Source organism: Pinus tabuliformis, chromosome J (assembly GCF_031772625.1).
Source record: "Pinus tabuliformis cultivar Carrire ecotype Pingquan chromosome J, CPIR1, whole genome shotgun sequence".
Lineage (NCBI taxonomy): Eukaryota > Viridiplantae > Streptophyta > Pinopsida > Pinales > Pinaceae > Pinus > Pinus tabuliformis.
The window spans coordinates 954,430,427-954,447,764 of NC_142295.1; positions in this window are offsets into that span (position 1 = coordinate 954,430,427).

Sequence of the window (17,338 nt, forward strand, 5' to 3'; positions counted from 1 at the left end):
TGGTATTCGAAGGAACATGGTCATCAACCTTAGTAAAGATTCTCACTCGACAGTCCCAAAAATAGGATTTCAATCAACTTCATCTACACAAATTAAAAAGAGGAGATAATAAACCATATGAAGAATGACATGGACATTGAGCAAAAAAATGATCTTCCCTCTAATGTTAGTCATGTGGAAGCTATTAGCCATCATGTGTTCAACCAATATTTATGTTTTTCAAAGTAATTGAAATCATTAGGCATTTTTATTAAGAAATTTACTTGCAAGAAAAATTGAGATGTAGTAGTTAAAGATATTAGCAAATTCTCTTATGTGATTGAAGAGGATTATTGTTTTTACTTAAACTCTATATATGGGTTGTTTATATGTTTATTGTGAGTTGTATTACAGATTTTAAATATAATATTTCCCCCAATTTAATTTAATTTATATATATATATATATATATATATATATATAATAAACATTATCTTTATATAATTTTATTTTTTTCATTAAATAATAATAATAAATTACACTTTAATATTTTTTAAATATATACAAAATAAAAAATACATTTAAAACAAATCAACACCTCATCTTCTTATGTTGGAAGTTTAATCGGAACATTGGCCTGCAATGAGATTTCATCACAATGAATATATAAACTTGGGAATTTATTCCTTAAATTTAAATTGGAAAAACATGGATCATAGAAAGTTATTTGAAATCCTTATTCTAGTAATATTATACAACAAGTGGTGGGTGGAGCACTACACTGTGTGGTGACTAATTAAAGCCCAAAAAATAATATGGAATCTACAATGTGTGCTTTCAAACTTTAAGGAATTTTACACAAGGACAAGAGACTTTCAGCATATCATTATTCGGCAAGTGAAATTTGGATTCTTTTTCATTTGCCTAATTTTCCTAAGAATATGTTTTTTCAACAAGAATCCTTCTGGATTCAGGAGGGGATCCGTTTTCCACAAGGGTTTGCTACTTTTATACTTTTGCTAAGTCTGGAGGATCCCCATTGGCATTCGATATTTCCTACTTGGTTTTTATCGTTGTTGATGCAATTTCTTTGGCCATATCTACTTCCTTCTTGTCTTTTGGTTCTTTCTTATCCTGAAGTACTTTCTCTTTAAATACTAGATAGTGAATACCCTAAACTCCTTCCGCTATTTGGGCCTTCAGGTTTTTTTCTAGTCTCTGATGTTTTGTAAATGCTTGGAGCAGTTTTTAATTACGTGCCCCGTTTCATAGCATGCTCTACACCAAAAAGAAATATTCTCATAGTCAAGATTTTGGACCCAAACATAGTTTGGAGCCGTCAGATTAATCTCTGCAGCAAAACCCTTGTTGAAGTCCATCTCTGCACATATTTGAGCATAAGTAGTCTTGAAAAATTTTGCAGTTTCGAGACAACGATTATAAAACTTTCCAACGCATTCCCAACAGACGAAAGTGATGAAAGATTCCAAAATTTCAAGGGAAGGTTTAGAAGCCTTACCCAAACTGGAGCTGTAGAGATTGATGTCATTATTGGCAAAAGTGGGAGTCAAGGGTTGCAGGAAGAGATTGGAAATACCCCAAAACCATGGCCCAACTTCACAAATGGCCTTCTTTTCCTTTATATTATCAAAAAGCACAACCAGAAAACCTTGTGCCAAAGGGAAAATATTTAATTCATTCGTCAAAAGGAGCTTCCATGTCTCGGAGATCCATTTGTGCAGATTAGCCAATCGTAGCTAGAACCCATTAAACATGCAAACTAAGCCTTGCTCTAAAATTTTTTCACAACTGATAACTTCTTCATCCACAGTAACGTTTAGGGAAGGAATTTCTTGAACCACCAAAATACCATAACCAAATTTTAATATGGAACTATACGAAACTAAGGAAGAGAATGCTAGACTGGCATCCATACTTGCAAAAGAAACTATCCTTTTCGCCGAATCACTAGAATTTTCCATTACGAAAGAGATCAACAAAATATTCATGAAAACTAAGAATAGAATGGTTGGCTAGGGTTTGCAGAGCTTCGTCTGTCTCCTTCACCAATTTTTAAAACTATAAGATAGAATGATTGATAAAATGTTTCAATTGAAGCTCATAAGGCAAATAACACAATCCCGTTTGTATTATAACCATGATGATATTTGGTATTGTTATGGTACTAGAAATGTTAATATATTATTATGATGTTTTAATAAATAATATTAAAATGTAAACTCACACTAGCGAGTATTGGAGAAGCAGGGAAGTGACTGGAGATTCGTCCTAGGGTTCTGCTCTGAGCGTTGCCGTGACAGTGTCAAGAGAGAGTTCAGAGGCCCCCTCCTTCCTCAAAATTGTTGCTGGCAAAGGCAAGGAGCCAAAATATTCATTTTTCAAAGAGTTAACCACTTATAATGCCTTCAAGAAGTCTACTTCCAATCGCTTAGGAGAGGGAGGGGTAGGGAAAATCTCTAACAAACAACCCAACTCTTAGCCAGTAGGCTCTAGTGGAAAAGCTCAAACTCTGCCACAAGTTGTAAATCCATGCAAGCCAAAAACAAAGAAGATATCGACCCTAGAGATCATGGACCCAGATGTTGGAACTTACAGGTATTATATGCAAAAGCATGCAATCATTTGCAAGTTCATGGGTTTTTTGCCCGCCGAGAAAACCCTTAACTAGTGGATCTAACTGAAGTGGCACCCCAAGGGAGATACCATGCTTCAGCTAGGCTCCAAAGGGTTCTTCATAGTGATTTTCAATATTCTAGAGAACAATGATCGTATCTTTGAGGGATGCCCCTACTTCTTCAATTCATATGATCTCTACATGCATTATTGGAAAGAGAATTTCACCCCTAAAAAGTAGGATTTCACAAGAGCCTCTATTTAGGTAAGGTTATACTCCTTGTCTGTGGACTATTGATCTCCCTTTGTCCTTAAAGGCATTGGAGAGGAGATATGAGAGTATATACAAATGTTTAAAGGCACAAGAGCATGACACTACGTCTCTTATGCTTGCATCTGTGCTTACCTAGATGTTTCAGGTGCAGGAAGTGTCATGAACATTGACACTTCTTCAAGGACTTCCCTTAAAATGTCTCCCAAACCAATAAACCTCAAGCTCAGAAAAGGATACATGAACAAAGCATCACAAAAGTGGCACCCGAAAATAAAAATAATCGAAGGACCCAAGGGAAATAGGCCTCAACGTCCCAATCCAATAAGAACAAAATTGAAGCTCTGGGTGAGCAACAGGAGGAACATGAAAAGGAAGACAACACAATTGATGAAGGTTCCATCAATCAACCACCGCTCATTCACCAAGATCAGGACCAAGAAGACAACCCCAATGCAAGTCTGGATGATGTTGGACGAGGAACTAATGATGTAGAAATGGAGCAAGAAGACAACAATAACATAGTGGAAGAAGAAGCGATAGAAGAGGTCCTAGGGGGAATAGATCTCAACATGATTACATAAGTTTGGGAGAAGCGAGGCCTAACAACTATCCCAGACAAGTACATTCAAAAAATATAGGGAGCATACATGTACCAATATAAGCTCAAGCAAGCTACAACAAAGAGGCAGTATGGAGACCACAACAACATGGGTATAAAGTCTCACATCCCAGCTAACCAATACAATCCCAAAGGAGTGGGAAGGAAAAGAGGTAGAAAACCAACAAGTCAACTACTACAAGAGCTCGAAGCAAGGATGATAAATGAGGGAAAGGTAAGAAACCTAACCACAACTCAAACACCTTCTCAATGAATTTGAACTCGTGGAACATTAGAGGTCTAAATGGACCCACAAAAAAAAAGGCTTCTTAAGCAGAAAATAATGGAAAGCAACAAGGAGATTGTGCTAATTCAGGAAACAAAAATTGGAATAAGAGGATATACCATCTATTCAGAAGTAGTGTTGTAAGGGCTACAACTACATAGAAAATGCTGCAAGAGGTATGGAAAGGAGCTCTTGAAATTTTATGTGTTATCAATATTTACGAACTGCACAGAGTAGTTGATAGAATCCACATGTTGAAAACCCTAAGAAGAATGAATGAAGAGTTTCCTTACCCCCATACAATCATAGGTGCATATTTCAATATGATTCTTGACCTCTCTGAGAAAAAAGGGGGTCTCAAGAGATTGGACAGGGATGCAAAAGCTTTCAAGAAATCCTTGGATCTGATGGAAAAGGTGGACGTGCAAATTACCAATGGTATACACACCTAGAATAACATAAGGGGTGGGGAAAGACAAATAGCTTCTTGTCTCAACATATTCCTAATTTCAGAATCCATTCTCCCTGCAACCCTGAAGATAGATGGCAAAACCCTTCCTCATGTTGGTTCAGAGCACTGACCCATTTCCTTGAAGATCCACCTCTTAGGATCCACCAAGAATAAACCCTTCATATTTGAATCTTTTTTGTTGGACCATCCTAACTTCCAGACCAATTTTAAGGAATGGTGGAACAAAACTCCTCCCTAAAGTGGATCCCAAATGTCTCAATTTGAATAGAAATTAAAGCACATCAAGAATAGAATCAAGTAGTGGAACAAAGAAATTTTCATGAACATTTTCGAAGGATACAAAATATTTGGAGAAGAAGATGGAGGAAATTAAGCAAAAAAATATTCAACATGGAATCACATATCAAACGGACCAAGAGCAAAAATACTTGCATCAAAGATGGGAAGAAAGAGCCAAACAACAAGAGAAGTTGTGTCAACAAAAATCCAAAATTCAATGGTTAAAATGAGGGGAGTGAAACACTAAGTTCTTCCATAGATCCAAGATCCAACATAGGAAGACCAGCGGGATATTATACCTTAGAAGAGCAGATGGAGAAATGGTATGCTCTCAAGAGGAAATATCTAAGGAATTGAACACTTTCTATGGGCACCTCCTAGAGGAGCCCAATATGGACAAGTCCCAGACCATTAGGGAGATAGCTAATAATATTCTTACAATTCTTAATCAGGACCATAATACCATGCTTCTCAAATAAGTCAACATGCAATAAGTGGAGGAGGTTGTGACATCAATGCCGTTAGGCAAAGCCCCTCGGCTAGATGGCTTCACCACTAACTTTTTTAAAGCTTGTTGGTATACTAAAAAAGAGGAAGCCCATGTGATAGTGGAAGACTTAAGGAAAGATAAAGCAATGATGGGGGCCTTCAATGCAACCTTTTTAAATCTAATTCATAAGGAAGAGGGCGCAGACACTTTGGACATATTTCAACCTATTTCTCTCTGCAACGTGATCTACAAGATCATCTCTAAGGTTTTAGATAGCAGGCTCAAACCGTTGTTGCCTCTACTGGTTTCTCCCAACCAATTAGGATATGTGGAAGGAAGACATATTTTGGACAGTATTATTCTATCCCATGAGACTATCCACTCACTTCAAACCTCTAAGAATCTTGAGATGTTAATGCAACTTGATATGTCAAAGGATTTTGACAAAATAAGTTGTTCGTACATAAAGGAAGTTCTCAGATATTTCGATTTCAATAAGAATTGCATTGATTAAATCAAGGCCCTAGTTTCATAAGCTTTCTTCTACATTCTCCTAAATGGTGCCCCTAGCTAGCCCTTTGTTCCTACTCAAGAAATCAAGTAGAGAGACTCTCTATTCGTTTTCCTCTTCATTCTCATGGTGGAGGGTCTTAGAAGAAAAATACAGGCAACTGATACCACCAACGAGTTGGTAGGCTTAAAGCTTCATGCCAACCCCTTAGCTTCCACCCATCAGTAGTTTGTGGATGACAGCATTCTCATGGGCATCTCAACTACGGCAGAGGCAAGAACCTTCAATCATATTTTGAACCTCTTCTCTGAAGCTTCAGGAACTACTATCAATATGCAAAAAAAACTTCAACAACCCTCCCCCTATCCAATGAAATATTATTAAAATTATTGGCTTTCAGAATTTTCCCCTCCCCTCAAAATACTTGGGAGTCCCTCTCACTAATAAGCCCCTCAATAAGTCAACCTGGGAAGATCTTCTAAACTGACTGCAAAACAAACTCTGCAATTGGACCTTTAGGTCCCTCAACTTGGTTGGTCATCTTGTTATGGTCAAATCAATTCTCCAAGTTATGCCCATATATCTCTTCTCAGCCTTAGCCACTCCCAAATCTATCATGAACACCATTCACAAAATTCAAAGGAATTTCCTTTGGAGAGGATCAGAGTAGAAAAGGAAACAGGCCCTTATTGGGTGGGATAAGCTTTACAAGCCAAAAAAGCTAGGGTGTTTGGTTTGAGAGACCTAGAAATCATGGGGAAAACCTTAGGAGCAAAAACCTAGTGGAAGTGGTTGGAAAACTTCACCACCCATTGGGATAAACTTTGGAAAGCCAAATATGCTCCTAACCATCAACAAATGGATCTCATTATACTACCAGGTCAGGTCTCGGGATCAACCTTCTAGAACTAGGTATGGAAGAACAAATGCATAATCCAACAACATAGTTTTGGGAAGACTTGTAATGGGGAAATTGCTCTCTTTTGGGAGGATGCATGGCAACAACTCTCAGTTGTAAATGATGAGAACCATGCCTCATTGAAAAGGCTAATGCAAGGTAAAGGGAAAACTCTGGTGGCTCATTAGTGGAAAACAACCCCTCAAGGAAGAAGATCGAGAGAATGGCTTAGCAGACAGGACTGGCAGCCCCTTCCTAACAATTTCGATTGGGACTCTTTTGAGGGGCTTCTTTAGGAGCACCATATTCCAATGGATTAGGAATATGACAAATTGAGGTGGGGTAAAAACTCGGGGGTTGTATTCATTCTCAAGGAATCCTATGGTTATTTTGACAATGATAGAAATTGGAATAGAGTCAGCATTGGATTTCTCTATGGGCCAAACAAAAATGGCTGAAATAACCCTCTTTATCTCGTTGGCTTTCCACACAAAATACTAACTTGGGACAATCTATGAAGGAGAGGGTTTTTAGGTTGATCTCAATGTTGTCTTTGTGAAAATCAGAGAGAATCCATTAATCACCTCTTGAAATCTTGTGTCTGTGCTTCAGATCTCTGGGAGTGGGGGGGTAAAGTTTTTAGGATGACAAAGATAAATAAAGCCTCAATTCAAGACACCCTAGATAACTGGCGACCTCACATCACTTCTCACCTGATGGCCAACATAGTTTGGAACCTATTTCCAGAGGCCCTTTGTTGGGTAATATGGAAAGGAAGGAACGCAATAATTTTCAGAAATTTGTAGACATCAAGGGAATTTCTTCTTACCAATATTAAGAATATAATTTGAGAATCAATCTTTATCTCTAGTCTTCCTCCAATGCAAGGCCCTCTGCATGCTAGAGACCTTTGCATTCTTCAACTATTAGATTGGGAAAAAAATTCCCTTACCACAACCAAAAATCCCTTTATCATCTCTGATATCCCTGATAATGGTCCCCTCCAAGCATTAATGTTATCAAACTAAATTATTATGGGGCCTCCAAGGGTAACCCAAGATATTTAGTATTCGACGGAGTTATCCAAAATTGCAAGGGTGAAATCCTATGGATATACTACAAGAAACTAGGGATCAATACCAACCATGTCGCTAAGCTTCAAGCTATGGAACACGGGCTCGAAATTGCTAGGGCTAAACAATTCATTTCATTGATTGTTGAAGGAGACTCAACATTGGCCACATTTGTTACTTGCAAACTCCAAAATGATACCCTAGTCAGCAAAGTGACCGCCATCTAGAGGATGATGAAAACTATACAATGCATTCATAAACACATCATCAACTTAGGAGGGGTCCACTTCGAGGAGTTCAGGAGGAAAGCTAACTTTGTGGCTGACCAGTTGGAAAACAAGGGAATAGTTGGCAACGTCACACTAACCTCCCATGCATGGCAGGATTTAATTGACGACCCTCTTCGTCAAGAGTGTGAAGAGCTCCATAAGGACAGAGACAATTATAGCATTAATGAGCCTCCAAACCAACCTACCTGTTCGTAGGTCACCACTGATGGAATCGTATGATATCTTTGACAGTTGTGTGATGAGCCCCATCACTTGCACCAGGCACCATGATTTTATTAATTTGCCTATGATCTCCATAATGACCTCAGATTGCAATCTTTGCCCTTCTCATTCCTCCACCAGTAGGATGAGTCATTCCATCCTCGGGTTTGATCTCGTCATACAAGCTAGCCTTTCTTGCAGTGATTTTCTCATTACTCTCCTCGACCTTCTCATCACCAATAAGCCTTATGATAACCCCCTCCTAAGTTCGATTTGTTCTTAATTACCCTTCTTCCCCAGTCGCCATTCTCTGTGTCCCAAATATTTATGTTCGCTCCCTCTGGATAGAATAAGTATGCCTCGCACCCCTCAATCTGTCCGTGGAACCTAGTCAAGTCATCAGACAAGCGGCCAAAACATGGACCGTTGGCACCAAGGAGACATGAAATATGAGAACGAGGGCCGAAAATGTTGGGCGTCAAGCTGGTATGAATTTTCACAACACCATACTTTAGGAGATCCAAGAACACATCAATCATCTAGAGGAGCAAGCTACATAAATTAGGAGGCATACTAACATAGAAGAGGTGGATGCACACTTCAAGTGGATTCTAGACCCAGGATTCACCAAAGCCAAATAAAACCTCTTCAATCGGACCATAGAGGTTACTTGGACCATGAAAACCATCATGGGTCTGGTCATTCAGGAGAATATCTAGGCCAGGCAGGCTTTAGAGAAAAATTTAGACTTATTGGATAATAAATTCACTGTCTTTGTTGAAACGGTTCACTACAGAAAGTTTGTTACCAAAAACTCACCACACTATGAGCTTCTCAAGCAACGGGAAACAAAGAACCCAAAAGGGAAAGACAGAGCACCCCCCCAACAAGATTGAGCAAGGAGCTACGTCAACTGACTAGGTGAAGATCGATGGTGCTCCAGCTGGCGGGTTGCTAGAGAAGCCCATCAAGGTCGAAGAGGACTAATCCTGCCCAAGTAAGTCAATGTCACAAAATTTTTGTCTCTTTTTTTGTTTACCAACCTTGTGGGCCTGTCAATTGTATTATTCAACTCGAGGTTTTGAGAATCAATCAGACAAAGGTCTCTTAGGCAGCTCCTTTAAGGAGTGTTTTGCTATGAAATTTGTAAATAATGCTAGTACTAAGGTCGGTAGGGTGAGATGCATGAGACAATGCAAACTTTCTAAGACTAATATTGTTTGCAGATGGTCTGGCTATTAGTCAAGCCGACCATGGTTATTAGTTCTATATGTTTTCCTGAATTTTCAAGCATAATATAAAACATATACTTCTTATATATATATATATATAGAGAGAGAGAGAGAGAGAGAGAGAAAACATATACTTCTTATATATATATATATATAGAGAGAGAGAGAGAGAGAGAGAGAGAGAGAGAGAGAGGTTATGCTATTTTGATTTTTATTGCAATATACTATTATTATTGAAAATTTAGTTATACATCTTTATATAATAGATACTTTAATTATTATACATAATGTTAATGTCAATAATTATGTAGTAATATATTATAATTAGTGTAACCATATAATTAAATGGCTAGTTAATGTCGTTAGGCATCAAAACACTTCCTCATCATACATGTCATATCTATATATATATATAGAGAGAGAGAGAGAGAGAGAGAGATTTTGTTTTTTATTGTAATATATTGTTATTATCGAAAATTTAGTTATACATCTTTATCTAATAGATGCTTTAATTATCATACATAATGTTAATGTCAATAATTATGTAGTAATATATTATAATTAGTGTAACCATATAATTAAATGGCTAGTTAATGTCAATAGGCATCAAAACACTTCCTCATGATACATGCCATATTTCCAAGATTTAAAAAAAAACAAAAACAAAAACACTAAATTATAACTTTATTTTAAATTAGTATTATTATACCTATAAATTTGTCTTCCACAACTTTAATTTAATTACCATTAATTATTAAGTGGTTGGTAGAAATTAACCTACATAGAATATGTCGAAATATTCATAGTAGTATTAATAAGATGAAGGCTTAATATTTATCTCCAAATTAGTTATGTTATTTTATTTTATTAATCCCAAATTAATTAATTAAATAAAATGTTATATCAACACATGTCATAATGTACATGCGGTATTAATAAACCATGGTATTGGCTAATGCTATTGTAATAATAACTATTTACAAATCAATATAGATCCATCTTAATCACAAATCTATTAAGCACTTAGAGGGATAAAATCTTTTAATATGCAAACCTTGTTTAGAGTGCAAAACTTGAAAAAAAATTGCACCTCAAACTTGTCCCTGCAAAGCCTTAATATATGTGTGGTTAAAATGGATCTATATTGATTCTATATATACATATAGCACATGTCATTTTTCATTGTTTAAATTGCATTTCAGAATGCCTAAAAGAATACAATGCCTTGAAAGTCCATTTTTATTGTGCAGACTACACTTAAATTTGCAATTCCAATAACTCTTTGTTGTGTTTTATACAAAATTTACTAAATAAAATATAGTTGAGTTAAAATAGTGAGATTACTTGAAATGTTTTAACTGTGATTTTTTTAAAATTGTTATATATATATATATATATATATATATATATATATATATTGACATTGAAATGTTTTTTTTATGACCACATTATTCATATTAAAAAAAAAATTGTTATTAATATATTTTTAAATATATGTCAATATATATTTTTTGTTTGCTAAGTTGTGTGAGTCCTAAAATGACTCAACTCTTAACCTTTGGCTCGAGAAACCGCAACCCAAGGGTATCTAAGCCTAAGCTCGAGAAACTGCAACCCAAGGGTATCTAAGCCATTAAAATCACCAAGGGATCGCACCCAGCCTGGGCCACACCAATCCTTAACATGTCTGGATTTTTGTCCATGGAGTTTCAAACTGGTGACATTCACATCATCAAGTGTCTTAACAATATACCCCATCACCATCTATTCTAAGCCCCATAGGCTTACTCCATGTCAATGTTATTTAACTTTACATAGTGAAATATTTTATTATGACCCACATTGAATATTTTAATTAATAATAATAATTTTTAAATGTGACATATCAATTTAATATTAAGAATTAAATGAATTATGCATTTCCCTCTTATTAGAAAGTAACTAAATTATTTTATTTTGAATCATTTTTTTGTGGGCATTGAAATATTTTAATATAGTCAACGCACATACATATATATTTTCTCTCTTTATATACATATATATGAAGCTCATATTAAAATATACTAGCAATTGCCCCTAATGGTGCAAAGGCACACCGAAGGAATAGAAGATTTGGGAAGATCTAGAAAATTATGAAGGAAAAATGGATTAATTTTCACACTTTTACCAGTCAGGTCAATACAACTCAGAGGACAACTTCAAAGAGCTAGACAAAAAACTGATCAATCAAAGATTTCTCCAAGGGAGGCTAGAGCCACTCTTGATTTTCCAAACAATGATTACAGATCTCATCTGCTTGCCCATGTCCAACTCTTCTCTTCTCAAAGAAATTATTCTTGCAATAGAAGCCATGTTGATTCAAGTAGGTGCTCATGGCATGAAGGTCCTGAACATTGTTTTGAAGTATTTTGATTACAATCATTATAAGGATCTATGGGATTACTTAGATTTCATTAGAAATATATGTGGATATCTTCAAGATTTGATTCCCAATGACATCATGTACTCACAACAAAAATGTTATTGATACATTTTCAATCGGACTATTAATTACTTATCATGAAAAGAACACACACAATGGTGTGTAACCATCTCGATATAACCATGAACAGTGGATTGTTTTTCCCAAAACTTAAGTTATCATGGATAGCTTCACAACCATATTGCAGTCATCAAGCCACAGTCCACTTTCCATCCAAAAATGTGGATTCTAGTGGCATTGAATGGCAAGTACATCACAAGGGTTTGTCTCTTGTGGTAAGAAGCCATGTGGGAAAGAGGAAAATTTAAAGCTTGAGACTTTATATCACTCCCATACTCAGCTACGCACTGCCATCTCCCTTGATCTTATCCTTTGATTTTATCTCATACAAATCATGCAATGAAACATGACGATAAAACCTCCTCAAACTCTCCATGTGACTTCGAACAAATATTTCTTGGTTCTTGCTTTGACATGCACTTGAATTTTCAAATAACAAACTTAGAAAGGAAACAAATTTAATGTGCACATAATTAAATATAAGGAAACAAATCCATAAAAAAAATGTGTATGCAACCAATCAAAATCATTACAATGTTAATTCAAATACAATTATAGTTATTCACTTGTATGATATAAAGACCTTATCTTAAAATAAGTCATTAATGTAAGACCACACACATTAAATGATTTATATATAAAACACTTTTAATTAGTGCTAATTTCTTAGAAAAGCAACATTGACATCCTTGTGCACGCACATCCTTGCACACCCAATGTTCTCAATCATTATCTCTAACATTCCCTACACGATCTTCAAGAGAAGCAAAGCTCCAAATGTGGTATCACAAGTACCATAACTCACTTAGATTGTGATTGCCATGCATCAAAGATTTGTGTTTGATCAATACAATTAGCAACTTATAAAAATTGCCTTCTTGCAATCTAAAAAAACAACCAAGATTTCAAATATGTTTTCCAATGATTACTAGTGGATCATCAAACTCAGCCACACATTTGATATATGTTAAAGAAGAAATTCAAATTAGATTATTTGTTCATCCAAGAGCCAACAATATACAACATATAACTCAAGAACGACCACCCATTACATGAGAAATGAGATATGACCCATCCCAATCACTAAGGATCGTCACTAAGCCTCCCTACACACAAGCATCATGTTCTTTCAATTTGAATAAAATCAATATATTCAATGTTGTGTCCAAAAACTCTGATGTACATATACAAAATGATACCAACATTAGGGTACAACACCATGGAGAAAGTTGTTCCCAATGAGAATGCAACCTTGCACACTTCTACAATGACTGTGAACTCCCTTTTCCCTTCTCAATACATTAAGAAGCATATATGCCATTTCTTGCAACACTTTTGCATTTCAAATGGCTTAGACATTTCACTTATTACTTTGAAGACCGTAAGTTTTCCTCATCTCAATCCTCTTTTTATTAACTCCGTCCCTCAAATGAGCATAAGTTTTTGACCCTCCTCATCTCTCAATGTGATTATCTCCAAGCTTGTCTCTCCTTGCACAATCTCAAAAACAAACAACTCATCACAAACACATGCACTTTATGTGATTATCTCCAAGCTTGTCTCTCCTTGCACAATCTAAAAAATGAACAACTTATTACAAACACATGCACTTTGAACCAAGATCCATTCAAAGTTATTCAAACTAACTCTTCCATAACATTCTCTTATAAATATGAACTAACCTCTCAACATAGTAATTTTCATTAAATAATACACCACAATATCAATATTGTGTATGCATATCCTAGTGAATTTATTGTTTAAAATATAACCCTACATAATGCATTTGCATTCTAATGCAAAGTTGTCAAAACATCTTACACATACTTTATACCTTATAGTTTTCGTCTCTGCAATGTAGAAGATCATACACATCTTACCAAATCACTAAATGAGTAAATAAGAATAAAAAAACCAAAAACTAACTATTCAAAATAATAATAAAAATATTATATTATAAAAAACAAAGTTAAAACAACTTGTTCTTAGAGTTTTTAATAAACCAAAATGCATTTAAATATAAGAAGAAAACACTAAAAAGAAAAAATCACCATGCAAACTGGCCTCCCAAAAAAAACAATCAATCTGAATACCACATATCCAACGCCAACGATAAAATGATTTATGGCTCACCTCTCAGTAACCGCAGATGGGTTGACGAACATGTATTCCTGGCACTTCCTTGACACAGACTTGGCTCAATCACACGTGCAGGCGTATATCAAAGGTGAGCAGGGAGGGAAGTTGGTTGTGTATGGCAAAGTCAAAGGCAGGTGTTCATTTTTAATTGGTTGGAAGGACGAAAATAGAAGGTTGTAATTGGATCGGGTGAAGTTTACTTCAAGCAGGTACGAAGACATTTTCGGCTTAATTAATTAATATGGATATTCAAATAGCTTTTTTATGCTTAATTTATATATATAGAATGTGTAATTTTTCATTATTTAAACTGCATTTTGAATGCATAAATTAACATATTTTAATGCATAAATGGATACAATGCCTTGAAAGTGCATTTGGACACTTGGATTGCACAAACTACACCACTTAAATTTGCAATCCTAACAAATCTTTGTTGTATTTTAAACAAAAATTTAGTAAAAAAAATACCGAAGTCAAAATAGTGAGATTACTTGAAATATTTTAAAATGTTTTAATCGTGATATTTTTTTTTTAAATTGTTATATATGTATGTACTTGTAAAAAATATTATTAATAATGAAAATATTTAATATGGATCATAAATAAAATATTTCAAGATGTAAAGTTAAATAATATAGACATGTATTTAAAAATATATTAATAACAAAAAAACATTTTAATGGGGTTCATAAAAAGATAATATTTCACTACCAACCATGTGTGTAGTTCATATTAAATATATTAATAACAAAAATACATTTTAATAGGGTTGATAAAAAAATAATATTTCACTATCAACCATGTGTATAGTTCATATTAAAATGTTTTTGTTGTTATTAATATATTTCAAATATATGTCAATATTATTTAATTTTGCATCATGAAATATTTTATTTATGGCACACATTGAATATTTTTATTATTAATAATATTTTTTTAAATGCTAAATATATTAATTAAATATTCTCATCTTATTAAAAAATAACTAAATTATTTTTTTAATCACGTTTTTTTTGGACATTGAAATATTTTAATATGGTAAACATAGACATATATACTCTCTCTCTCTATATATATATATGTGAAATTCATCTTGAAATATGTTAATTAGTATGGATATTAGTTTGTTTAGGTTTTATATTGAAATATTTATGAGATAAATATAACTTTATTTTTTTTTAAAAAAAAAAAAAAAAAAAAAAAAACTTTTTCTTTCTAAAGATAAGATAAAATTATGTTATTTAACATTGACATTAGAATGTTTTATTAATGGTTGAAAGAGTGAAAGCTAAATATTGTTAGCAATGTCTCCTTTATATTGGGTTGTAATATTAACCAACTTACAACATCTCTTCCATACATACTTGGAGAGCACCTCTCACAACAATAGAGTGAGAGTGGGATTATTGATTTTTATAATGCCTTTAATTAAAACTAACAAAACATGTATATTCATTTATGTTTTTTTAGAGCAACACTGTTTTTATTTTATTTTAAAAGGGACACCTGTCAAATAGAGGTTGAACACGAACGAAATCACGCCCTCATACTAGGTTGTAGAATGTAGCGCTTGGTGCAATTAAGAATTTCCATAGTAAAGTGGAATGAATCCCCATAATCTAAAAATATTATTACATGTTTTTTAAAATTTATATATCTTTCACTTACATATTATTTATTTTTATAATTAATCATAAACAATAATTTAAAATAAAGTTATAATTTATTTATTTATTTTTATTTTTATATTAATTTTGCCAATCTGAGATGTAACTTCGGGTAAGTGCTTTGATGCTTATCTTAAGTTGACACTTATGGACGTTTACCAACCATTTAATCTATATGGTTGCACTAGGTATAAGAGTTAAACATGTATACATTTGAAAACACATGTAACAAGATTCTTAACCACGGAGATTCACCCCCATTTTATCATGGAAATTCTTAACCTATAAATAGGTTGTGTTACAATACCATGTGTCAATACCATGATTTACTAATAACCCCTACCCAAAAAACTATAACTCATGTTCATATGACACATGTTTATATGACATGTTTTTAATTAATTAATTTAATTAAAAGGACATAAAGGACATAATTACTTTTGAGATGAATCTCAACATTTGATTTGTGAATACTACTAAGGATATTCTAGAATATTTCTTGGAGGTTAAAATCTCTATCAAGTACCATCTATATCATCATTATTGATAGTTAAATTGAAATTTTAGAAGCCATATTTCAAAGACACGCTTGCTTATTGACGTAAATATATAAGCAAATTAACTTTAAAAATATATTAATTTATTATGTGGTAGGTGCAGGGAGATCATTATAGATCTTAAAGGAAAAATGGAAATAACCTTTGTTAGGGGTTTGGAAAAATCCATGAACAACCAAGTAGGGGTCTATGATCTCCCTCATAGTCTCCTCCTCATGAACGAATCCAACATAAAATCGTTCATTGCCATCGAAAAGTCAAATGTCATCATCAAATCAATGAATATGAAACAACTTTGTTTAATAAGTTCACTCTAATTTTTGCTCCTATTAACGAAGAGGCTAATAATCAAATTAGGATCTCATATTTAAGTCCCGAGAGAATTCAATTCTCAAATTGATTTGTTATCCAATGAAGCCACCTCCTTAAATCCAAGAGTCTTGAAAAAAATGGGTGAGGAATTATAATTTGACTATTTCATCAAGAAAATTTCTAAGTGAGATTAACATTTAAAAATGGCTTGATTGATTCATTCATTACTCCATTTCATGTGGTTGGACGAAAGTATCAAAGCACCTCTTCATATATTAATTATATAAGGTTTATGGTCTCAAACCATGTCACATCTCCGTTAACTAACACATGCTCCAAAATATATCACATCAATCTTCAAGCATAGGGAGGGATATGCAAGGACACAAACTTGTCTCATCTACTTTTAGGAACCAAATGTTGTCTAGTCTATTTAACTCTTATTTATGGTTTCTCATAGTAATGTGGGACAATGGTGTAGGCCTAGAAAGAGATTCATAGCGACACCCAGAGGTCTTTCAACAAGATTTGATCCTAATTGGTAAAATAATTTTTTGATCTTGAGCTATCTCGTTGGGAATTTATATATAAGTTTGTAACACCCTCCTCTCACATTTACCCAAGTTAAGTGGTCCGCTGGGGTAAACATGTGATGAGAGGTTAGTATGATCTTATTCAACTCACCATGTATAGTTAAGGAAGTGGAACCGACAAAACACAACTAACCTAACCTTCTACACATGCTACAGAACCTCCAGGAGCCAACCAACTTTCCCATGAGACCAAACCCTGAGGAAAACCAACATCTTATTGACCTAGAGTCTCAATCGCTCCCATGACATGGGCATGCATGCGACTAGGGCCCTCCAGTCACTCTCACAGTAAGAGCATGTAAGCGACT